The sequence below is a fragment of the Dasypus novemcinctus genome, chromosome 2 (assembly GCF_030445035.2).
Source record: "Dasypus novemcinctus isolate mDasNov1 chromosome 2, mDasNov1.1.hap2, whole genome shotgun sequence".
NCBI classification, from domain to species: Eukaryota; Metazoa; Chordata; class Mammalia; order Cingulata; family Dasypodidae; genus Dasypus; species Dasypus novemcinctus.
In genome coordinates, this window is record NC_080674.1 from 66,545,972 (window position 1) to 66,572,067 (window position 26,096).

At 41.8% G+C, this 26,096-nt stretch overlaps 1 long non-coding RNA gene across 1 annotated transcript; it reads left to right on the forward strand.

Annotated features, from left to right (window-relative positions):
• Positions 1 to 293: 293 nt before the first annotated feature.
• On the forward strand, positions 294 to 24,433 carry LOC131280093 (uncharacterized). The gene is made up of 3 exons (XR_009187686.1): positions 294 to 484; positions 630 to 740; positions 24,292 to 24,433. It is a non-coding gene; the product is annotated as an uncharacterized lncRNA (long non-coding RNA).
• Positions 24,434 to 26,096: the final 1,663 nt, after the last annotated feature.

A 26,096-nucleotide genomic window follows, 5' to 3' on the forward strand; every position in this document is an offset into this window, starting at 1 on the left:
CCTTTTCACACAACCATATAGCAGAAGCTTTTTATCAAACATCATTTTAAAGCTCATAGAGAGTCCTCTAAAAGGATGTACCATCAGACACTTAAGTATTATTTCTATTTATGGACATCTAGGAAGCTTCCAGTTTTTACTAGCATTTAAGTAATGGGTAAGGCCATCCCTGCACCCTCCCTAAAATTTGCTGGGTTGGTTGGTGCGACAGAGAAGCCCCAACGAAGAATTTGACCCAGTATACGTTAAAGAATTACAGAAATGTGAAAGCCTCTGCTCATTTCTGTATTGCTGGTAGAGAACCAGGGAAAGTGAGCTGCTGGTTTCACAGAGCAGCAGGATGAACTGTTAGGAACTGTGAAGGAAGGCCCCAATATGAGTGGGAGAGGGAAACTAGTAGCAGAAGACAAAAGTGCCTCTGACGGGAAAAAGAAGCCAGGAAGCAGATAGTACATTGGCACCTAAGGGAAAAACACACATGAATGTAAGTGGCTGATGGGTTTTAGAACTTTGATGTCTGATAACTCAATTTTAATTGTGGTACTCCCAAACCCTAATGTATTATTTGGGAAAACAGTTCCTATCTCTTTTACTTACTAAAAAAAAAATTTTTTTTTTAATGAAAATAGAGAAAGAACTGGGCCTGAGTGAAGCAAGGAAGAGCAATTCTACTAAGTGGAGTTTCTACCCTGGTACATCTGCCCCTTTTCAGAAGTTCTCTTGTCCCACTTTATGAGAGGGTGAGTCAAGGTTTATGTAAGTAAGAGTCCCAATATCTCGGATAAGCAGGGCCCATGACCTTCTCTGTGAGCTCCTGCATAAACCTATGTATAAGTATATCCTGTAAATCACCGTGACTGAAAGTTGTATTGGTTGAAGAGGATAGTTGGGGAAATGTTAAAGTTGGAGAATCATTTTGGGCTCCCAGGACCTTTTATTCAGAAGATCTTACACACTCTATTGTTAGTTAGTCTAGTCATTAAAAAGCATGCAACCCTATACTTGTATGAATACAAAGACACTAGAGAAAGTCGGTACAGGTTCATCCTATGCTTAGAATTGTAACCCAAGTATTAGCGGAAACAGCCAAGTCTTTGGCATCAGGGAGACTAGCCGTGGTCTCCGTCTCCATCTGAGCCTGGTTTCTCGATGCTGAGAAAAGCTATACTGACCAGTGACTATGTTATCTGTCTAGGTTTAAATGTACACAACAAAGCAGGCAACTTTTTCTCATTGGTATAAACTTTTCAAAGCAACCATTCTTGACCCATCTGAGAACTAGCAGTGCCTAGTGATCTAACTTCAGAAGATTAAAGCATGGTGCCTTTCTTTTCCTTCTGAACCCAGAGGAGGTGACTGCCCTTCTTCCCATCTTCCTTTCAGAGCAGCTCCCTGTACTGATACCATCCTCCTTCCAGCTATGGTCTCCCCCTTAACGGCAGGTCACCGTGTCTCCGTGAGGTGGGATTTGCTCTAAGAGTAGAGAAGGTCCAGCCTTATAACGTGGCGCTCTGGCAGCTGATTGACCCATGCCAGCAACAAACACACCAGATCTCCAAAGCTGCTCTTTTTAGTATCCAGGGATCTTGCTGCTCCGGCTCTGGAGGATGGTTCTCTTCCTGCTTTCCTGCTTACACAGGACTGGGGGAAAGCCAGCTGCATTCTAATCATGTCTAGTCAGGTCAAGCCCTCCCGTCCTGAACTCTCAGCATCCCCTCTTCAAAGTCACAACATTCACCAGACATTTGCTGATCTTACTGTATTCTGCCTGCTAAACAGTCCACTGCTTTGTGAATTCTTTCCACTCTCCTCCAAGTTATTTGTGATAGCCTCTTAGAAGCTTAAAAATAACATTTATTTCCCCGGTGGCTTTGTATATGTCCATTTGGCAAAACTTACTTTTGTTCCACTTGTTTCTAAGGGAACAAAAACGAAAATGGTTTATGTCCTACTTCCTACACTGGCCCAACTGATATTTTCAGAACTGGAATTGCCCTTCAGTCCAAAGTAGATAAACACAACCTCAGCTGGGCCTTAATAAAAAACTTCATAAACTACAAAGACAATGGACATTGTTTGACTGTTGGAAAATCCACTGCATTGTATACCCTTTAATCAAGCAGTGAATTTTTAAACAGATTCAAGCAACTTTGAATGGATGTGATAACAATATAAAAATGAGTCAAGTTATAAGCATGAACTATGACACCGTGTCCCATTATTAAAATAAAACTGAAAGTAATGTTAGAAGTCAAGATGGAGGGTGGTAGTGACCACAGCAGGTTGATGAGAAGCCTTTGTAGTCTAGAAATGTTCTATTTGAAGATCTGGGTGACAGGTAAATGAGTGGGTTCTCTTTGGAAATTCATTGAGCAATATACTTAATGATCACGTTTTCCTGTATATATGTCTACTTCAATTAAACATGTGACTTAAGCACTTAGACATCTGCCTACACCATGGGAGGTCCCAGGTTCAGTTCCTGTCACCTAAAGAAGACAAGCAAGACAGTGAGCTGACATGATGGGCTGGCATGGTGAGCTGTCTCAATGAGATGACACAATGAGGAAACATAATGAGAGACAACAAGCAGGAAGAGGAGGTGGCTCAAGTGACTAGGCACCTGCCTCCCACATGGGAGTCCTGGGTTTGGTTCTCAATACCTCTTAAAATGAAGATGAGCAGACACAGAGAGCACACAACAAACAGACACAGAGAGCAGACAGCAAGTGCAAAACAATGGGGGTGGGGGGGTGGGGAGGGAAAGAAATAAAGCTTAAAAAAAAAGTTCACATTAAAAATTACATACATACCTTCACACATACATACATACTTGGGGCCTCTGGTAAAGGAGGCAATGAAGGCAATTACTCCTTCATTCAACAAATACTGTTTTAGTGTCCACTTGGTACACAATGGTAAACATGAACTTTGCACATATTCCAGAGATGAGTAGGTCAGGAGCTGTGAATCCTGACTTTAAGGAGTTTACAGTTTACAGTCAGCTGCAATGTAAGTTAAAAGTGCTAAGTGTATGTACCAATGTTGGATTCTTAGTTGTGACAAACATACCATAATAATGTAAGATGTGAACTACAGAGGAACTAGGCAAAGGGAATATGGGAACTTTCTGTACTGTCTTTGAAACGTTTCCATAAATCTAAGCCTATTCAAAAATGTTAGTTTATTTCTTTAAAAAAGGTAATCATTGTCATGAGAGTGACTCTGAGGGAGAGATTATTATTGGATTGAGAGAATCATAGATGTCTTTGGAGAAGAAAAGATATTCAAATAGGACCATAAAGGAAGAATGGAATCAAAATAAAGAGATATGGGGAAGAAACTGTCTAGATAAGAGAAACATGATCCAAGAAACTGTGGAACGTGTAATAAAAACAGTAAATGGTTCTGTCAGCCTGGCGAGTTGGGAGAAGAGCAGGAGTGGTGGGGAGTAGGACTGGAAAAACTGAGGGCCTTAAAAAGTAAAACAAGAAGAGCTTTTAATTTTAAAAGTAAACTAATAGAGAAAAATGTAGTTCTGAGTTGCTATCAGAACCCACCATTTTATAATGTAAGATAAATACATTAATTTGAAAGCAGAAATTAACATATTTAAATTACCTTCATCTACAACAGAGTTAAAGAAATTGCTATAATATTTACTGAATATTTATTGAATACTTGCTGTGTGCCCAGTACTGTGGGAAGCACCTTATGTCTATTTCTTATCTAATCATCCTAAGATCCTTATGAGACAGCTGTTCTTTTTTTATTTTACAGCTAGAGAATTGTGAATTTGTTTGTTTCCAAAAAATGCAAAAGAATCATAAAAATAAAAAATAGATGCAGCCACCTGAAATTTTGTTTGTTTCCAAAAAACACAAAAGTCATGAACATTAGAAATAGATATAGGACTTAGTGCCAGAATGTGTTTCAGTGGTTGAAATGGAACTCTGAGTTGAAAATATGTTTGCATTCACTAAAATTTATATTTTAACTGAAAAGAAAGTCATCTGGGACTAATTTAAGTTCTTCAAGACATAATGGTCTTGATAAGTCCATTTATCAAGTGTGTTTTATGGAATAATTCAGACAAGCATGTTTGGCAGCAGGTAATTATCACATGGAGTACGAAAAACTGATAAGGTCTGGCCGACACAGACTAGATGTAGCACAGGAGAGCTGCTTTCCAGTTCAGTTGTAAAGTCTTCTGTGGAGTCAGAGACAATGCAGATATGCTAGATGGAATATAGGACTGCTGCATCCCAGCCCTGAGCTCTGAATGTTTCTAATAGTGCCAAAGAAAACCTAAAGAATTTAACCTTCCTATCGCAGGGTTTCTAGAAGCACTGTGACTTACCTTAAAAGCAAAGTTACTATGTATTTGAGAGTCATATGGTTCTAAGTTAACAAACGCAGTTTTCCCTCTCCTAAGTATCTGGGTAAAACATACACACAGTATGTCTGTGTTTTATTTTGGCTTTCACTAAATCCAAAATCATGCAGAAATTAAAAGTTCATCAAAGATCCATAATTTCCATTGAAAATTTTCTTCCTTTTGTGGAGGGGGTGGCGGGGGACACCCCTCCTCCACAATAAACCACAAAACAAATTTTCTCTTCTCTGTATTTGTTGAAAGAGAATTAAATTCTCAAATGGAGATTTTGTTTTCCTTTAATTCCTGACAATCCATACCCTATACCTGACTGCCTCAAGGTTGGAAGGCAGCTGAGTTATCCAGGGAAGTGTTTTGTTCTTCATCTTGCCATTCAATATCACAGGGTGTGATGAAAACTGGAACAAATATGGAAATCAGAGAGGTGCCAGAACATTACATTTAAAAATTGGAATTATTTGAGTCAATCTGGAATGTCTGGTTCTTTTGGTTTAGGCCTCATGGGTAGCATTGTGCTTCAAAAACAACTTGAATTGGCTACTAGGATTCCAGAAGGGTAACATAATCTTGTACCTTTGTGGAGAGATGCTTATCTTTGTCTACTGTTAGCAGAAATAGGTTGGATTTTTCCATGTTTTCATGTTTCAAAATGAAAATTGTTCAAATAAGTTCCAAACCTGAATGGAATTTGGAAACAAGAGTGGGAAGAGGTACTTTCTCAGGTCTTTTCTATTGTGCTGGTCTTCATTTGAAATAATACTTCACCATGAATCAGTATCCTCTGCAGCTGCAGAAGTATAGGGTTTAGGGGAGATTCATTCTCACCACTTTTCTTTTATGTGATTTGGCACTTAGAGAAAAGGTCCTAGAGTTAGTAATCCTGAATACAGAACCCAGTCATGCAGAGGAGACAGGAGACCCTGGAGCTGGCAGCGGCTCCACCCTTTCCTGGAAAATACAGTCTGGAACCTGGGGACTGCTGCCCCTCTGGAGCAGTGCTGCTGCCTCTGCGTGAACACAGGGCAGGCCTCACTTCCCTCCTGTCACTAACACACACAGTTGTAAGGGTGTGCCCGATGTCGCTAAAGGGTTGGGGAAAACCAAAGGGAATTACAACATATGAAGGAAGGAATTTTAAGCTGTGTCATCGTCTGAAGGAAAAAAAAATCCCCACTGAGTCAAGAGGCCGCACCCGAACTCTTAACCTTGTTGCCTTGTTGCCCCACAGTGGGAATGAATCCCCAGGCCACTTCGGACTCTAGAGCCTCATCCAGCAGGGATTGGTCTAGGCTCCAGCATGCTTCCTCCTCCCGGTGCAGCACACATCTCCATGCCTGCACTCTCCAGCTAGACGACTCTAATGGCTTCAGTAGGACAATCCATGGTGCCATGGAAGAATCTGGAGTCCAGTTGCCTTGAAATCCTCACCCTCAATGAGGGTTGCAAACAGGCCTCTGACTTCTTCCAGGGAAAAGTGCACATGCAGTCTTATACACACACACACGGACATCTCCAGCCACACCATTATCACATTCAAGAGGTGCAACGTTGATATGGTAGTATTGTCTAATACAGTGCTTGCTAACCTTTATCAGGCATATAAATCACTTCATGTGGAGGGCTGGAATTCTGTGTTACAAGGTTGCAGGTGAGGCCACTGCTGCTGGTCCACAGGCCATAATCTGGGTAGCAAGGATCCGTATGTACAATCCATATTCAGGTTTCCTCAACTGTCCTAAAATATTTTTTAAGGCTACCATTTAGAACTTATCCAGTCAAGCTACATGCATTGAATTTCGCTGTCATGTCTCTTTAGGCAGAAGACATTAACTTTTTATTAGCAGCTCTCTTAGCTACACAAAGAACCAGTGAAAGTGTTGACATTTCCCCTAGCTGGACCCCATTAAATGCCAAGATAAGGACCACCTTTCTCACAGTCTCAATAAGGGATGGGCGGGGGTGGATGTAACTGGAGATGACGCTGAGAAGCTGAGAGGGTGACGATGGCTAGGCTTTATTATGTGTTTTTAAAGGACACCAGATTTACTCTGATTCGTCTCGGCAAGCTCAGAGATATGATGCCTACCTTAGAACTGCAGCATTACATTCAAAACCAGCTTCAAAGGACTGTTGCTGTTTTTGTTCCCAGGCATAAAGATCTTATCCATTCTCTCCACAGAATTGGAGTCCAATGCCACATACAAGCATGGTGCCCAAACATCGGGTGTGAAAATTTCATTTTCTATTTCCAGAGCTTAAAAAGTTGAGACAAATTTAATCCTAGAATAACTCTCCCAACGGTTCCAGCAAGATGGGCCTTAGGGACCCATGGCCATCCAAGTCCCACTGCACTGCAATACCCTCCCTCACCTGGTGTTCTCACAACCACTGAGTTCTCCTGCCTCCTCAGAAGGGCCTCAGTTAAAGTGCAAATGTTGCTTAGAAGGAGGGATGAGAGATAAATCTCTCTGATCAACTGTCTAGCCCAAAGGCTCTCACCTGAAGGATCTGGAATCAGTATAGGTCATTTTTCAAGTTAATAGGGAGGGGGCATTATGTGGCAGCCAGGCAGGAAGAGTGGAAAGAAGCTGGAAACCCAGACAAGCAGGAAGCACAGCAGATCATAGGATACCTGGGACAAGAGTAAGCATCTCAATGAAGGAGGTGGCATTGCAAGGGGACCGAGGAAGTTCCCTGCTCACCAGCCTCACACTGTGTCCTAAGGTCAACACATCATACTCCCAGGCAGCACACGTGTTGTTTCATAAAAGGAAGAATATAAAATTAGAAGGTGTTAGATCCAGGAACCCTTACAGTACTCTATTCACTCAACTCCATCTTTATAGGAGTAGTTAAGTTTCTGCTGGAGCACCTTCTGTGAATAAAAAGCTATATGTTGGGCCCCCAATATACCTAAGTTCCTTTAGAATATAAAATACAAACAGTTAGTGACTACTGAGTATTTTCAACATCGACACTGTTCTAAGAGTTTTGCACACAGTCTGTCATTTAACCTTCACAACAGTCCCCAAGAGGTTGGTTCTTTTACCATCCCCATTTGGCAGGTGAGACCACTAAGGCATTGAGACATTTAATAACTAGTTTAAGTTACATATTTCTAATTTGGTCCCGGACAGTGAGATTCAAAGACCATTTTCTAAACTGCCTCCTAAGAAAACTCAAGACAAAATAATTGCTGCTTTACAAAAGTTTACATCCTAAAACATATAGCATACATACACTATAGAATCACTTGAATTATGTATTTTATTCATAATGCATCACAATTTACTTTTTTAAAAAATGTCTTGCGTTGTTTTTCTGCTTTTTCTACTTTCTGTGTTTTACTTGTGTTGAGCATAGTCCACACAGACTTCCTGGGGAAAGACTTGTGCCAGAGAGAAGTCAAAGATTCTCTTCATAAGTCACCCATGACAGGAAGCTCCCTAAGGCTGCAGGTGGGATTTGAGAAGGGAGTTACGTGGGGGAAGGGAGATGGCTTGTCAAACTGGAGTTGGGAGATTTGCTAGGACAGAGAGACAAACATCAAAAAGTTAGGTGGAGATTGTTCACCCTGATCAGGATGGCAAAGTGAGAAACTTCAGGGCTTTGTCTGCCCACAGAAGCTTTGAACAACCAGCAAAAATGGGTAAGCACATCGTTCTCAACTCCAGAAAACAGTTCAAGGACTGTAGTAACAGAGTAAGCAGTGGATCAAGAAAAAGACTACTTACAAATAGTAGGATCTCATATCACTCTGGCTAGTCTCTCCCTCATCCCTCACTGTCTGGTGTAAGGAGCAGGCCTGCACTTCCACAGAGAGAGGAGCTCTCTTGCACATACTGGGAGCATGTATGTCTGACCCAATCTGTCTGATGGTGCATGAGGCAGGGGATTGCTGGCTCTAGGACACATAGTGCAAGTGCCCAAGACCATGAAGAAACTGTTTATTAGGGAAGAGAGAACATTTGTATCTGTGTAAACAGGGGAATTTCCACATCCACATCCACAGGCCCAGGAAAAGATACTTGTGCAGAAAGGAACAGAGGGGCCCCTAGATTTTGGCCTCAAGCTATTCTCTAAACTCAAAGTATGGATAAGCCCTGAAGAAGAGCATTCACACAGGTCCATCTGCAAAGACTGGAAAGGTGTTCTCTTTTTTGTGTTCCCTTTTTTTGTTGTTGTTAGTTCCTAGCACTCAAGGAAATCTCAGTCATAACAGTAGTCAGCTACAAGCTTAAGGAACTCATGCTTCAGAGTCTAAATTCTAGCATTAACATATTAAAATACCAAAATCTCATGGTTTCAACAAAATATTAAAAACATACAAAGAAATGTATGGCTCAGGCAAAGAAGAATATTAAGGCATTAGAAACCATCAATGAAGAGAATCAGACCAGGAACATTTCAGATAAAGACTTTTTAAAAATGGTCCTAAATATGCTCAAAAAGCTAAAGGAAAACATATACAAAGAGCTAAAGAACTCAGGAAAATGATAGATTACACAAAGAGAATGTCAACTGAGAGAAATTATGAAAAAGATTCAAACAAAGTTGAAGACCACAGTAACAGAATTTTTTAATTACCTGGAGGGGTTCAACAGAAGATTGGAGCTGGCAGAAGAAAAAATAAGTGAACCTGAAGATAAGACCATTGAAATCATTCATTCTGAGGAGCAGAAAGAAGAATGAAGAAAAGTGAAAAAAGCCTGAGGAAACTGTGCAGCATGATGAAGCATATCAATATACACATTGTGAGAGTCCTAGAAGAAGATGAAAGAGAAAAAGGGGCAGAGAGACTATTCAAGGATATAATGACTGAAAACTTCCCAAATTTAATGAAAGAACCTCAAAGAACACTAATTAGGATAAACCCAAATAGAACCACACCATGGCATATTATAATCAAACTGTTAAATGCCAAAGAAAAAGAGAAAATTCTGAAAGCTGCAAGAGAAAAGCAACGGTCATGTACAAGGGAGCCTCAATAAGCTTAAGTGCCAATATCACATCAGAAACCATGGAGGTAAGAAGGTATAATGTATGTGCTGAAAGCAAAAACTGCCAACCAAGAATTCTAATCTGGCAAGCCATCTTTCAAAAAGGAGGGAGAGATTAAGATATCCCCAGATAAACAAAAGCCAAGGGAGTACATTACTATTAGATCAGCCCTAGAGAGAGGCTAAAGAGAGTTCTGCAGGTTGAAAAGACAATAGATCAAATCTGCATAAAGAAATAAAGATTTCCAGGAAGAGAAATGACAAAGATAAGTATAAATACCATTACTATTGTATTTTTCATTTGATATGCCAGTTTTTACTTCCTACAGGATCTAGAAGGCAAATACATAAATGTAATGATAAATGAGTGGTTTTGAACTCGTAATATATAAACTGTCATTTGTGACAAGAACTACATAAAAGTGGGGGATATGAAGGATAGAAGATCATAGTTGGTAGTATACACTACCAAAGTTAAGCTGGTATCAAAGCAAATGAGATTGTTAATATTTAGATGTTAAATTTAAGCCCCGTGGTAATTACAAAGAATATATGGAGCTTATGAGCTTATGCAAGCTCATAGAGAGAGATTAGAGTGCAGGTTGCCAGGGGACAGAGGAGATGGGGAATTAAATTAATGCAGAACAGATGTAGGGTTTCTGTTCAGAGAGATGAGAAATTTTTAGTAATGGAAGGTGGTGAGGGTACTGCAACATAGTAAATGTGAATCATCTCACCGAATGATATGCTTGGGAGTGGTTGAGATGGTAAAGTTTATGTTGTATATGTGTTTCCAAATTTGAAAAGAGAGAGAGAGAGAGAGAGAAAATGACAATGAAATGCAATACATGATCCTAGATTTGATCTAACAAGGGAGGAGAGAAGACTCAAAAGGACATTATTACAACATTAATTGGTATATAGACTGCAAGCTTTATATCAGTATTAAAATCTTGAACTTGATATCTGCACTTAAGATGGATACATAAGTGAATTTCCTTTTCTTAGGAAATATACATAGCGATATTAACTGTTCAAGGAGCACGATGTATACTATCTACACTCAACTGTTCAGAAAATGGATAGACAAACCAAATAGATGGGGAGATAGAAAGATAGAGAGAGATAGGTAGAGAAAGATGGACTGATTGATAGGTAGGTAGATAGAATGATACAGCAAATATGGCAAAATGTTCAAATGTGGGTCTGGGTATCTGGAGGGAATGGATATGTTGGAGTTTTCTATGTGGGTTAAGTATTATTTTTGTAACTGTCCTATAAGTTTGAAAGTATTTCAAAATAGAAAGTTTGTGTGTGTGTGTAAGTTAGGTCAATAAAAGTATTTGTATTTGTGAATGCACTGCAGTAATGCCCTTGAAGCTCCCAACTTTCTTCTTATCATTACTCGCTCCTCTCCCCACTGAATATTGCCTCCGGCTTCAGAGAGACCATATAAGCGGTTAGGTAAGAACTGTCTTATCTCTCCTCTCCCTTCCTCCTTTCACTGGAATAATTACCTTCTTCTCTCTCCATCCTTGACTCCTTCCCTCACAGCTCCGAGGAAAAGTCCCTTCTTCAAGGTGAATTCCTCACCCAGTGCTTTAGAGCCCATCATCTCCTTGCTCCTCTGAAGCCCTTCTCCATCTAGCATCTCCCTTTTCACCTTGACTTCCACTGGCTCCTTCCCTTCATCTTATGTCTAAAAATTTCCCTCAATCGTCCCTCCTTGTGGTGGTTTTCTCTCCTTTCTTCTTAAAGATGGGTCTGAATATATTCCTTCCATTCTTCCCCTCCCATTAATTCCTCAACAGAGTACAGTCTTCCACCTTCAACACTATTGTAATTGTTCTTGTCAAGGTTACCAAGAACTCTTAGCAGCAAAATCCAGTTTGTTTTACTTGGCCTGCAAGCAACATTTGACACTGCAGCCCCTCCTCTCCAGGATTCCCAGTCATGATTCTCTCTTGCTTCTCCTCCCATGTGACCAGTTCATCTCAGTACATCCTTTGACGTGTCTCCTAAGATTCTACTTTCAACCTTCTCATTTCACTGTATACATTTTCCTGGCAATTTCTGCTTTGTCCAAAATTTCAGGTACCAACTGCACACTTAACCTCCCATTACACTACTCCTTGTTAGCACAAAACTCTGAAACATTTCTTTATACTCACTGACCACACTTTTTCACTTTCTATCTTCTTTTGAACCCACACTAGTTAATTATCCCCACCAGTCCACTTAAATTGTACTTGAAAAGGTCCTACCAGCAACCTCAATGTTGTTATATCCAACAGCCAGTTCTCTCTTTATTCACTATCTCAGGAACATTATAGATACTATTGATTACTCCTTCCTTCTTGAAACTAATTTGAGTTTTGGAACACCAGTCTCCTGGTTTTCCTTACTCACTGATAGGGGTTAGCTTCTTCTCATCTCTTCAACCTCAACCTACCCACTGGCATGACCAAAAGTCTCAGCCCTGAGACCTCTTCTCTACCCACACTCACTCGCTAGTAATCTCATCCAATTCTATGGCTCTAAATACTTTCTCTTAAACTGATGAATTTCAAATTGATAAATCAAATCTTGACCTTTCTATTTTGATGTCAAGTAGGCATCCCAACTCAAGTGCAAATTACCACTCCCCAAATCTTCTCTCACCCACCTCATTAATTAAACCATACTGTTAGTCACCTAGTTCTTTGGACCAAATACCTGACAGTCATCCTAGATTCCTCTGTTCTCTAACATCCACCACTATTCCATCAGCAAATCCTCTTGGCTGTACCCTCAAAAGATACCAAACATCCAACCATTTCTCACCACACTGCCCCACCCATCATCTCCTTAGTCTAAGCCACCATCATTTCCTGCCTAGATTACTGCACTAGCCTCCCAACTCATCTCTTTCTTCCATTCTTGCCACCCCAAAATACTCTACTCCACATGCAGCAGTGATCTTTAAAAGCATAAGTCACATCATTTCTCTCCCTGCTCAGAGCCATCTGATAGCTTCTCATCAAACTTAGAATGGACTAAAAACTCCTCATCATGAACACCAATGTAGACTTTACGTGATCAGGTCCCTATCCCCATCTCCAAGATCATCTTCTTCCACTCTCCTCTTGCTCAGTGCTCTCTAGCCACTTTAACCCTCTTGCTGTTCCTTGAAAATTCTAAGCTTGTTTTTTGCTTTGCATTTGCTGTGCCCTTCGCTTGGACTGCTTTTCCTCATCTCCCACCTTTGTAGAGCTCACTCCTAATTTTCTTCAAATGTCACCTCCTTAGAGAGGCCTTCCCTGAGCCCCTTTCTAAAATAGCTGTTCTACCCTCTCCTTCTCCTAACCATCGCTTTTTATCCTTTTACCTGCTCGGGTTTTTCTGCAACACATATGACTTCTGAAATCACATCTTAAATATACCTGTTTATTTCTGACTTCTCACATTAGCTTTCCCCCCCGAAATGACCCCCATCATCTGTTTGCTCATTGTTTTTGCTCATTGTTTTTTGCTTGTTGTTTGTACTCATTGTCTGCTTATTGTTATTTGCTTGTTGTCTGTTCTTTGTCTGTTTTGTTTTTTCTTTAGGAGGCACTGGGAACTGAATCCAGGACCTCCCATGTGGGAGATGAGTGCTCAATTGCTTGAAGCACATCCGTCCCTGCTCATTTTGTTTTTGCTCATTGTCTGCTCATTGTTTGTTCGTCTTCTTTAAGAGGCACCAAGAACCAAACCTGGGACCTCCCATGGGGGAAATGGTTGCTCAACTGCTTGATCTACATTCGCTCTCTTCACATTGGCTTTTTTTTTTTTTTTTTTTTTTGTCTGCCTCGGCTTAGGCCCAGCCCAGGAAGAGCACAATACCACCGCATTGATCTCACATTAGCATTTGAGTTTTGTGACCACAGGTATCTTGTTTTATTCACAGATGTTTCCCCAGTGCCTGGCACATAGTTAGAGCTCAATTAATATCAATTTAGTAAATGAATATGTTCTGACAGGTCCTAAATCTGTTTTCCGATTTCCTTGCTAATACCTAGATTGGTATTTCTGTCTATGACCCATTATGTCCAAACAGAAATGTAAACTCAACGTGTTCAAAACTGAGCTCATTATTACTTCCCACTCCTTTCCCCAAGCTGTTCTTGCCCCTTCATTGGCTATTTTAGTTAACAGCACTATCATTCACCCAGGCACCCAAGACAGAAATCTGGGTGTCAGTCTAAATTTCACCCTCTTCCTCACTGCCAATTACCAAATCCTTTCATTTCTAGCTGTATCATATTGTGTTCTTAGCTGAAAAACAACCAAAGCCACTCTAGCTAGCTTAAGCAAAAAAAAAGAGAAAAAAAAAGAAAAGAACTTAATAAATTATTAGGCAGCTCACAGAATCCTCAAGAAAACTTGGGAGTCAAGTTTGGAGGCTCTGCAGACAGGAAGAATGCCCAAATCACCCTCCCAGGCTGTCAAGTAGAGATCCTGCTGCTTGTACTGATGCCACAGGCCTTCAGATCACATGCCAGCTCTGGAAGTGGGAGAGAAAGAGCCTCATAGGACCCCAGTCTCTCAAAACTCAGTGTCCCACCACTGTCCTTGCCAGAATGGATCCCATTTGAAACCACTATCTTCATGTCACTCTTTCCAAATCAAAGTCCTGTGTGGTTGCATCTGATTGGCAGAGCCCAGGTTACATGCTGTGTCCCATTGTCTAAGGAATCTGGGAAAGTGCATTTCTGGCTTCTTCCTTGGGGAGGATGGACTAATAAATTGAACACCAACCATAGGCAGGGTGTTCAAAAAATGCTGGGCAGCCACAAAGCATCACAGATGTCAACTAATAATTATATCATTCTATTTCCCAGGTTTCTCCCTCCCCCCCCCCACCCACCCCCGCATCCCTCCTCTCTGACTGACTCAGTTCTCACCTTCCTAGTCTCTAGTAATTATATGTAATACTCTCCTAACTAATTTCCTTGGTCTTTTTTCTCATTTCCATCCATGTGCTAGAGCAATACATCCAAAAGCACCTCTTACCATGTCATTCCCTTATTTACCATCCATTATTTAAAAAAAAAAATTCTCAAAAGCACTCCATTGCCTATAGATGAAGTCCAAACTTCTTACATTGTCATTTAAACTTTTTTCCCCATCTTTCCAAGATTTTCTCCTCACTTTGCCATAGGATCCTGTGCCTCAGCTGCACCGTTTGCCTTTACCAATTGTCACCTGTTCTCCCTCTGTACATTCTCCTACCTACTCCTTGGAATGCCCCTCTCCCCAACAAATTCTTACTCATACTTCAAAATTCAAGTATCACCTTTTCTTGTCCTCGAGCTGTTGTTCAGATGAGATGTTCCCAACTTGACACAGCCTTGGATATACCTCTCTCAATACTTCTTCTATTATTTTGTAATATTTTGCTTCCACAAGGAGGAGCTAGACTTGAAGGAAGGGATGGTTGCCTTATTTTTGTATCCTTAGTTTAGTATCTTGCTCATAGCAGACACAAATAAACTTTAGTACCATCTTTACACATGAATCTGGCAATTCTGTATGCTATATAAGGTAGGAAGGGGCAGGGATAGAGGCCCTTCTAAAATCAGCCAAAGTCGGAATTGTAGCATAAATGTCATCCCTTTATTCCTTCATTTAACAAACATTATTGAGTATTTATCATGTAGCAGGCACTGTTTTTTCCATGGAGGAGCCCTAGAGAATGAGACTTAGTTCACAGCTTTGTGAAGGAGACAGAGGAGTGAACTAGACTTTTAAGGGGTAGGACAGTTGAAACAAAGAGGTAACATTGGACACCATGACAATACTGAGGAAGGCATCCAGCCAAGTCAGGCGGTCAGGGAGAGCTTCCTGGAAGAAGAGGCACCTATGCTGAGACCTTCAGGGCAAGTAGAGATTAGCCAGGAAAAGAGAAGAGAAGACCACAGAACACAGAATTGATGTAAAAAGTGGAAAGAAATAAAGCTGGAAAACAGGCTAAGGCAGACAGGAAGGGCCTTCTCACTGGACTCTGTCTGCAGGGTAGTGGGGAGCTGTTTCAGTCTGCTGGGCTGACAAAAGCAATAAACCAGAAATGGGTTGGTTTATAAAATGGGGATCTATTAGCTTACAACTTTATAGTTCTGAGGCCGAGAAAAATGTCCAAATCAAGCCAACATCAGGAGATGCTTTCTCCCTGAAGAACAGCTGCCAGTGAGCCTGGTCTCCTCTGTCATATGGCAAGGCATATGGCAGCATCTGCTGGCCTCCCCTTCTTTTCTGGGTGTTGCTTTAGCTTCTTCCTTCTGTGGCTTTCTCTCTCTCCACTCTGAATTACATTGTCTTATAAAGGACTCGAGTAAGAGGATTAAGACCATGGGCCATGCCTTAATGGAATTAACCTAATCAAAAGCTCCTACTTAAAATAGGTTTACATCCACAGGAATGGATTAACGCTCAGAAAATACTTTTCTGTGGTCTGTAAAGCCTCGAACCATCACAGGAGCTATGAAGGGACTTAAGGAGAATTCACTTAGAAAAATTGCTCTGGATGCTTTATGGGGAATGGCTTGCAGGAGAAAATGAAATATTTAGGAGGTAGGCCTTTGAAGAAAGATTCCTTGGATTCAAATCCTGGCTCTATCACTAATTAGCTGTATGATCTTAGGCAAATTACTCAACTTATTTTGCCACAATTTCCTTTTCTGCAAAGCAAGGATATGGTAGTATCTACCTTGGAGAATCATTGTGAGGCTTAAATGAGTTAATGTGTATAAAGTTGCTGGACAACGCCTAGCATATATTAAGCACATAATCTTATAGTCATGTGAATGGACATTACTTAGTGGATGATTGAATAAAGGAGGCAGAGAAGAGGGAAGAGTCAAAGACGGTGATAGGGAACTCAGGTTTAATTCCATGTGGGGAACACATGGGACGTCCATGGAGCGATGTCTGGCTGGCAGCTGGCTGGTCTTTCTGTCTTGTTCACCATGTGTCCTTGAAGGTTAGGACAGTAAGAACCAGGGAACAATGGTAGTAACATTCAGTTCCTGCCTTCAAGGAGCTAACAAAACAGAGCAGTGAGGAGCAAGTTGCTACACGCATCATGGGAACACAGGCTCAGGCACAACAGAAACTTTCAGCAAGTGACTGCTTTATTACTTACACAGCACAAAAGAGCATTGGAAGAGATCCCACCATGGCTGCTCTCCTGAGGAGGAGATAGGGTCAGGGCGAATGGATGGCAGCTCCTGCGCCCTACTGCATGTTGAGAAGAGAGACCCACTGCTGTTTGAATGTTGAGTATTTACACATTCCAGGGGGAGGGTGTCCTGCCACTGAGAGTTCCTGCTCCAATAAGCAGCTGGGGCTGCTAATTCATGGTTTCTGGGCTCAAGGTATGGTCAGGCCTTTCCATTAGACCTAACATGCCTGGACTGTTAGAATGGAAACAGACTAAAACATCTGCACACAATAGAAAAGGAGGTGGTGATGGTGGTGGTGGTGGTGAGTTTGTACTTTTCTGATTTCCCCAGCAAGTGGTAAGAGTTTTGATAGAAGGGTCCAGGGTGCCCATGGGAGAGACTGCTACCTAAGCTTATATGGGCAGGAAGGGTGGCCCAGAGGACAAATACCTGAGGTGTTGCAAGCAGGGAGAGGAGTAAGGTAGGGACTGTTTCAAGGAGAGGGAGAAAATATGCAAAAGTGGAGCAGAGGGGACAATATGGCTGAACAAAGGTGGAGGGTGGGCAGGGAACTGGGGGAGATAAGACAAGGTAAAGGCAAGGGGCAGATGTTATAAATGTGCTACCATCTTCGGAATACTGACATGAAAAGTTGACTTTTCTTTTTCCTCATTTACCTTTCTCAAAAAAAAACCGTCTTAAGATGTCTTTAATACATTTAAGGGAATGCTCTTGCCCCATTGCTTGCACTGAATGAAAATAGTTAACAGTGAATCTATATCAATGTGGTAGGTGCTTACACAATGTCTTCTGGGCCTTGACTGCCCTTTAATTCTGCATCAAAGCATTCACTCTAGGGAGTGGGGTTGGGACCTGGCTACCGTTCTCTCTGTAGGATGCTCAGGCCAGAGGACAGAGCTTGAAGGTAACAAGAAAGTTTCCCTGCTCCTCTTCACATGTCAAATCTTTGGCAAAGAGCCAGCTAACACCCTGGACCTCACTCACTGTCAAAGTGCCTGCCTATCATGATTTGTTCTTTCTGCCTTTGAGACTTGGGTGGGTAAAGCCACCCCAAATTTAAGGCAGAAATGTAACTGTGGGCAGCTGCTGACAGAACATCCACATGATTTTCCAACATCAGGAGTCCAGGTGTGCTGGTCACTCTTTTTTTTTTCTCTTTTCTTTTTATTTCTCTCCCCTCCCCCCCCCCCCCCCCAGTTGTCTGCTCTGTGTCCATTCACTGTGTGTTCTTCTGTGCCTGCTTGTATTCTTGTCAGCGGCACCCAAAATCTGTGTCTTGTTTTTTTCATTTGCGACATCTTGCTGCTTCAGCTCTCCATGTGTGCAGTGCCACTCCTGGGCAGGCTGCACTTTTTTTTTGCGCTGGGCGGCTCTCCTTACAGGGCACACTCCTTGCGCATGGGGCTCACCTACCGGGGGTACACCCCTGCATGGCACGACACTCCTTGTGCGCATCAACCCTGCATGTGGGCCAGCTCACCACATGGGTCAGGAGGCCCGGGGTTTGAACCCTGGACCTCCCATGTGGTAGACGGACACCCTATCTGCTGGGCCAAATCTGCTTCCTGATGGTCACTCTTCATGCCCTTCGCCCTCACTCTTCACGTGTCTCAGTCCTTTAGACTGCTTGCAGCAGCAGGAGCAGGCAGCCGCCCCTGAATTCAGCCTGTTGAGTCACCAGCTGCCGATTTCCCCATCCCCAGAGAAATTCCCCAAAATCCTCGGTGATATTGTGTGTCCACAGGGTGGGCTACCTCCAAGTCCCCAGGAATGATGGCCAGTGCCAGGGAGGTCACTTCCCAGAGTCACTAATGTTCTCCCAGGGCGTCCCTAACTCCTGGTACCATGAATTCTCAGTATCGGGGAGACAGCTGGTTGAGTAGAAAGTTCTGGCACTCTGTGGCAAGCCACACCTGGGTTCAAGTCCTGGCTCAGCCACACACTAGTTGTGTGATCTCAGACAAGCTAAGCCTTGTTTCTTCACCAGTGAAATGGGAACGATGACTACTTTGAAGGGTGATTGAAAGGATTAGACACAATTATAGAAAGAGCCTAGCATGTAGTAAGTATTCAGAAATTGACGGCTTCCATTAATAATAGCATTTTGTAGGATTTGCACTTTTGAGTATTAGACAGCATGACATCAGAGTCTCTGAGAGCAGAGACAGCCATCAGGGCTGACATGCTAGCCCAGGCAAGGAGGTCAGTCATTGGTGAGGAGGTGACTCCAAGGATTAAGACTCTCTCCCCCCACCCAAAAAAATAAGACTGTCTTCCTGATGCTTGGTCTGTTCCCAGTGGGTCAGCAGGGAGGTGAGGCACTTCATGGTAACAAGGGCCTCCTTTTCAGTGGTTCTCCATTCCATCCTTGGGCAGGGGCACAGATTCTCGAGCTTCAAGGAACCCTTCTGTCTTCTTTTGAAGCCCTTCTATAATTTCCCCAAGGCTAATATTTAATATGTGAATTTACAATTAACATTTTCCACTGGTTGGCAACACCCTCTGGAACTTAGACATGATGGAGTTTTTAATATCCTCCCCCCTCTCCCTCCCACCAAGCAAGGTTGACTGAGAAGGGGGGTGCAGTGGAAGTCTCTCCTCGCAATCCTAGTGGATCTATTCCAGGCCATTTCCTCACTCTCTACAGGTTGTTATCTCAATCCAGCTGCAATCTTCTGGAGGGCAAAGGTCATCTATAATGCTCATGCAATTTACCTCTCAGGCCTACAGGCGTAAATCTCCTCTACAGCTTGCCTGAACTAGCCGTGGCAAGAGAAAACAGGACGCTCCCTGCAAGGCTCCTCAAAGATAATCCTGTGGGATTTGAGCAATCTTCCCAGCCAGACGTTACAATGTGCTAACACCCTTTTGAGTCATGAACTAACTCATGGTCAATTCTGTTTGGAGAACGGAATGAATAATTGAGAGTAACTGGGTGTTTGCCTGAATCCAGACGTAACCCAGTATTTATTCTGTTTTCTTGTCTCTTTTTGCCTAAAACAAACATGTCTAGTTTCCCATCTTCCTCCACATTCCCTGCCTAATCCTCCACTGGCTCGAAGTGGAAAGTCCAAAGGCTTTAACGCTGTCTACAAGGAAGGCCTGGTAGGGTGGCTTTGCTTACTTCTCCAGCTTCCTTGTGCAAAACCAGAAAGGGCAGCCACATCCTTGGGGGTGGAGGGATACACATCTAAAAGCTATAAATTTTTATTTTTTTTAATTTTAGGCTTACAGACAAGTTGCAAAAATAAAAGTGTTCCTGTATTTCCCGTAAACTAGCTTCCCTTAATGTTAACATCTTATATAACCACAGTATAATGATCAAAGCCAAGAAATTAACTTCGGTACAATACTATTAACTAGACTACAGATTTTATTTGAATTTCCCACTACAATACTTTTACTGATCCACGATCTGATCTGGGATCCTGCATTGCATTTAGTTGTCATGTCTTTTTCATTTCCTCTACTCTGGCAGTTTCTTCATCAGCACTTGGCTTTCATGAACTTGATGCTTCTGAAGAGTTCTAGTCAGCTGTTATGCAGAATATCTTGTCTCAGTTTGGGTTTGTCTGATGTTTTCGGAGTTATGCATGTTTGGCAAAAAAAAAATACCACAAAAAAAATGTTGTGCCCTTCTTGGTGTATCATAGCAGGGGGTATATGATGTTGATATTTTATTACTGGTGATGTTAACCTTGATTAGTAAATAGAATTATCTTCTCCTTATTCCTTTGGTAAACTCATCCTTAGTCTCATGATTTTGAATATTGCTATCTATATCTAGAAGATACCTAGATTTATATTTTTACCCTGGACCTCTCTTTTTTATTTTTATTTTTTCTCCCTCCTCCCCCTGCCCCCCCCCCCTCCACCCTGCTGTTTTTGTTGTCTGTGTCCATTCATTATGTGATTTTCTGTAACTATTTCTCTTTTTGTCTTCTCTTCTCACCTTTCTCTTCCAAGATTCATGGGGATTCGATCCTGGGGAACTCTGATGTGGAGAGGTTCCCTGTCAATTGCACCACCTGAGTTCCTGGTTTCTGCTGTGCTTCACCTTGACTCTGCCCTTTGTCTCTCTTTTGTTGAGTCATCATCTTGCTGTGTGCCTCACTTGTGCGGGCACTGGCTCACCACGCAGGCACTCGACTTGTTGCGTGGGCACTCAGCTCACCACACAGGCACTGGCTTGCCGTGTGGGCACTGGTTCACCATGCAGGCACTCATGCAGGCACTCAGCTCACCATACAGGCACTTGGCTCACTGCACAGACGCTCGACTTGCCATGTGGGCACTGGCTCGCCGCACAGGCATGCTTTTTCTTCTTCTTTTTCACCAGGAGGCCCCAGGGATCAAACCCAGATCCTCCCATATAGTAAGTGGAGGCCTTATCTCTTGAGCCACATCCACTCCCCTGGACTTCTCTTTTGAACACAAGTCATATGTCCAACAGCCTACTCAATATTTCTACGGATACTAAGAGAGATTACAGATATAATGTTCAAAATCAAATTCCTGAATATCTGACAGTCTTCTACATTTTAGTGAATGGCAAGTGCATTCGTCCGGTAGCTTAAGCCAAGTACCTCGGAGTCTTCCTTCACTCCTCTCTTTTTGTCATACTACATCCAATCCAACAGAAAATTGCCCTGATTCTGTCTTCGAAATCTATCGAGGTTCTGACCCCTTCTCACCATCTGCTCAACTACCACCCAGATCAAAGCCACCACCACCACCTTCCACTGGATTTTATAATAGTTTTTCCTCAGTTGATCTCTTTGCTTTTGGCCTTATTCCTCTAGAGTCTATTCTCCATACAACAGCCACAGTAGTCTTTCAAAAATGGAGGACAGATTATGTAATTCCTCCAATCAAAACCCTCCAACCATGTCCCATCTCACTCAAAAGCTAAAACCGTAGCTCTTTCCAATGTCCTATAAGGCCCTACCTGATCTACACCATATCCCCCATCCAACCACCCAGTCCAATTGCTATGACATCATCCCTTACCCCCTTCTTCCTCTCTCTTCCTTGAAAATCACCAAGTATGCTCCCTCTTCAAGGTCTTTATTCATGATTTCCCTACAAAATTTTGTCCTCTTTTTTTTTTTTTTTGGTATTCCCCCACTCAGTAAATGGCAGCTTAACCAATCCAGTTGCACAAGTTGGAAACTTAACAGTCATTCTTTAGTATTCCCTCTCCCCCATTTTTTATGTACAGTCCATCATCAGACTCCATTTTAAAAATAATAAACTTTATTTTTTAGCAGTTTTAGGTTTATGGAATAATTATACAGAAAATACAGCAAGTTCCCATATACACCCACCACATGCATAGTTTCCCCTATTAGTGTTACAATTGATGAGCCAATATTGATACAGTATTAGTATTGGTAAGCAAAGTCTATCATTTACATTAAGGTACACTCTTTGTATTGTACAGGTCAATGGGGTTTGGCAAATGCATGTGTTAGGTATCTACCATTACAGTATCACACAGAACAGTTTCACTGACCTAAAAATGCCCTGTGTGCCACCTACCATCCCTTCCCCACTTCCCACCATGAAACTCTGGCAGCCAGATCTTTTTACCATTGCTACAGTGTTCCCTTTAAACGCTGTGTTTTCCCCCCACCTAAAGAAAGCTCAAACCTGCCTACTTCTCATCTTCACTGCTAAGACCTGGATTCAACATCATTATCTCTCCTTCCTGACCTTGGCTACAGTCACTCAGTTGTCCCCACGAGAGCCACAGTGGTCGTTTCAGAATACAAATCCGACCAAGTCACAGCCCTGCTTGAACACTCTTTAGTGGCTTCTCGCTGCTGTTAGAATATAGACCCAAATTCTCACATGCCTCCATCTCCCTCCTGGTGTGGCCCTCACTCTCTGTGCCCCAGCCACACAGGATGGCACCATGCTCCCCCCTGCCACGCACCTTTGCCACTCCTTCTCTGTGGAAAGCACTGCACCCACCTCATCCTGTTCCTTCCCAGTTCCCACCCCCCTTGCCTGGTTGAGAACTATTCATGATCACGGGTAACTTTATCACCATTTCCTCAGTGAAGCCTCCCCTGACCCTTCAGTCTAGGTGATGTTCCTTTATTTGGTATTAACAAAGAATCTCGTTTCTTTCCTATAGAACACTTACATTAGCTTATGATTATATATCCAGTAGTGTGATTATTTGTCAAACATCTGCCTCCCCTCCTAGACTGTAAACTTAAATATTGCCAGAGCGAAGTGCTTGGCACTGAATAAACATTTGTTGAATGAATGGATAAATAAGTGGGGTGATGAAGATAAAATCATGCTTTTAAGAGACAAATCTGGCAAGTCAATTAATTAAAGGAAGAAGAAAAAGGAATTAGTTCTGTATAACCAGAAGGCTGTTAGAGCAACGCAGGCCGGGAAAGAGGAATGAAATCCTAAACTAGGGTGTTGAGCGTAAAAATGGAAATAAGTTTCTTTCAGGGCCTGCACGGTGTTCCCGATATGCCAGGTCAAACACTAACTGCCCTGTGACACCCAAGAGTCTGTGCCCAGGCCCAACTACTCACCCTACATGTGGGCGGGAAATCAACAAAATCCTGGCGTTTTTAGCAGTCTTAACACTGAGATTGTGACAAGGACAAAAACTACTTTCTAAGACATCTTGTCTTTTAACAAAAACAAAGCCATTTCAACAAAGAAGAAATTTTCCAGCACCAATTTGCCATCTTCTGGCCACTGGGGGCTCATAAATAAGCTGGTTCCTGTGTTTTTAGCAGCTTTTGATGTATTTGATTACATTTTCAATTCAAATGATTCCATTACTGCAAGAAGCAACTTCATTACCAAGAGGGCCCAGAGCCCAGACTATACTAGCTCCCTGTCATATAATTTAGCCTCAGTCATACCTCAGACAATATTTATACAAGGTCACTTCTTTAAACCATGTCTAGCCTTCCCAAATGACAATATTATTTATGCCAAATGCTTCTCCTAAGGGATGGAAAACTGCCAACTCTGGTTTAATAGGCTAGAAAAACACCATTTGTAGCACAACCAGTTTATTTAGTATATAACTAGGAGTACAGACTGATCATTGGAAACGTGGCCGAAAACTGGCCCCGGGGAGTGGAGCCACAAAAGCACCAAGGTTTGGATCTTTCCTCTCTGGTATTAGTTTTGGAAACCCTAGTTTAGCCAGAATTATGAATGCACAAGAAGAGCTGCCTCAGACTTTAGTGGCTACCTGAATATCCAAAATAAGAAGAAAACCTGCAAAAGGAAATTTAACTTGGGCGCATGTGCCCAGCAGCCCTCCTCCTGCGGTTACAAATTAATGTGCTGGTCCAGTGGAACAGGCAACCTGGGGACCGTTGGTAACAAAGAACAGTCTAACGCATTGATGTTAATTTACCAAATTATTCACATCCCACAATCTGGAATAGAAATCACTGGCCAAAAAAAAAATGCCTCCGCCACACTTCAGTCAAAACACCTATAAAAATCTAGATACCAGGAGGCAAAGTCTGGAACATAAACTACTTCATCATGTTTTGCCAATGAGTTATTAAAGTACCGAATGATGGAACTGCCAGCGGTGTCTGGGTTACCCTTGCTTTCCAGCTCCATGCTTGGTGGTGTCTTTAATAAGGCATTTGGTTAAAATATATTGGTGACAACTCTCCTTTCTCTTAAAATCTAGTTAAGAAGACAAGTCATCCATTCTGCTTAATCCCTTATGGACGGACCACTGGGCCTTTAAAATCTCACTGGTAGAGAATTAACAAACTCCAGGATGCTGAATTTTCAGAGTATAGAATGTCATTCCAGACTTGCATGACTCCCTGATGGTAAGTATCACTAATAAACAATTTGGACATTATTGTTCAAATTGTTCACCGTTTTGATTCACCATTGCTATTTAAGAATATTATATCTAATTTAAAGTTTAGGAAACAAAAGTTTTTCAAAAATTCAAAATTGTTCTTTGGTCATGATAAATTTGAAAGGTTCTTTTTCCTTAAGACACAAATTTTTTTAAGGCTATCACAGTCTTATTTTTGTTTTTAAGAGCTCTCTCCAGAGGAATTGCCTCCCATTGGCTCAATGTTTAATAGTACTTACTATCATCATTATTCATTAATAATGATAAAATTAAGCTTTTACAATGAGCATGCCTTATGTTTTAGCAATTCCATGCCCAGGAATTTATGTCAGGACAATAATTAGAAAAGTGTGCAAGATGTATGTACAAAGACATTCGCCACAGTATTATTTATAATTGGGAGTAACCATACAACAATAGAGGACTGGCTAAACAAATTATCCAAATTATATCCGATGGCATACCATATAGCCATTTTTAAAAAACATGTTATAGGAAAATTTCCAGCCTATGGGTGGAAGTTCACAGTATTTTACTAGAGAAAAAGGAGACAACAGAACAATATATACAAAATACTTGCTATGTCTTCAAAAATTATGTCCAATGGAATGTCCTCAAAATATTAACAGATGCCAGACCTCCCTGGAGACTCCTCCAAATGATGCAGGGAGGCTTTGAGAAGGGAGGTAAGCAATTAATATTGATGTCATCTCATTTATATCTGCAGACTGGTGAGATTTAGGAACATTTGGACATCCAGAATTTTTACTTGTACTTTTACTATAAAAGTAATTTGCTTCACACATGTCAGCATCCAAGCAAGGAAGGGGTAACCTGGGCATTGTCCCTGCTCTTAGCCCAGCAGTGGTTTGGACAGGACCGTCTGGTCCTCCGTCGGAATCTTCTTTAAGTCAACAGCTCAACTTCAGTCTCACGCAGTGAGATCCCCACGTCCCCAGCAGTAAAGCATTGCCATATGCCTCCTAACATTACAGCACTCATGGGTAACCCCTAAGACTGTCTTCATGTCCACATGATCCTACAACATTCAGATTTATTAGGCTATTGTCAATAAAACTTGGATAAACAGAGGCATGAAATGGGAGACCCCACAGGCCAAAAAATTTTTTTTAAGTTAGAAAAATAGACCTGCTTCTTCAGTGTCTCTGGCAAACAGTTAGGACCCATGATTTATTAAAAGAGGAGCTTTTATGAAGCATGATTATAGATAAGAGAAAGTTGCATAAGCTTTTGCTTAAGAGAGTTTCTCTGTGCCCTGGGATACATGGATCTGCTGAAACATCTCTACTTGGATGCCCTATGGGCCCTCAAGCCGAAAAAGCACCTGAATCAGAGAGCATCCTCATCTCACCTTGTCCTTTGTGTCATTATCTGAATGGCACCTGAAGAGAGGTGACAGGTAAAGCAATAGGAGTGATTATAATCTCCAAAGTCAGGAGCATCATGAGTTTGGGGAAGGGGGCCAAAGACAGACCTTGGGATGGGCCCATATTTGAGAGAAGGAAGAAAAAAAGTAGTAGATACAAAGGGATCATCCAAGAAGTAAGAGTACGAATGAGTCTGTTCTGGAGCAAACTATATAAACATCATTTGCTTTAAGG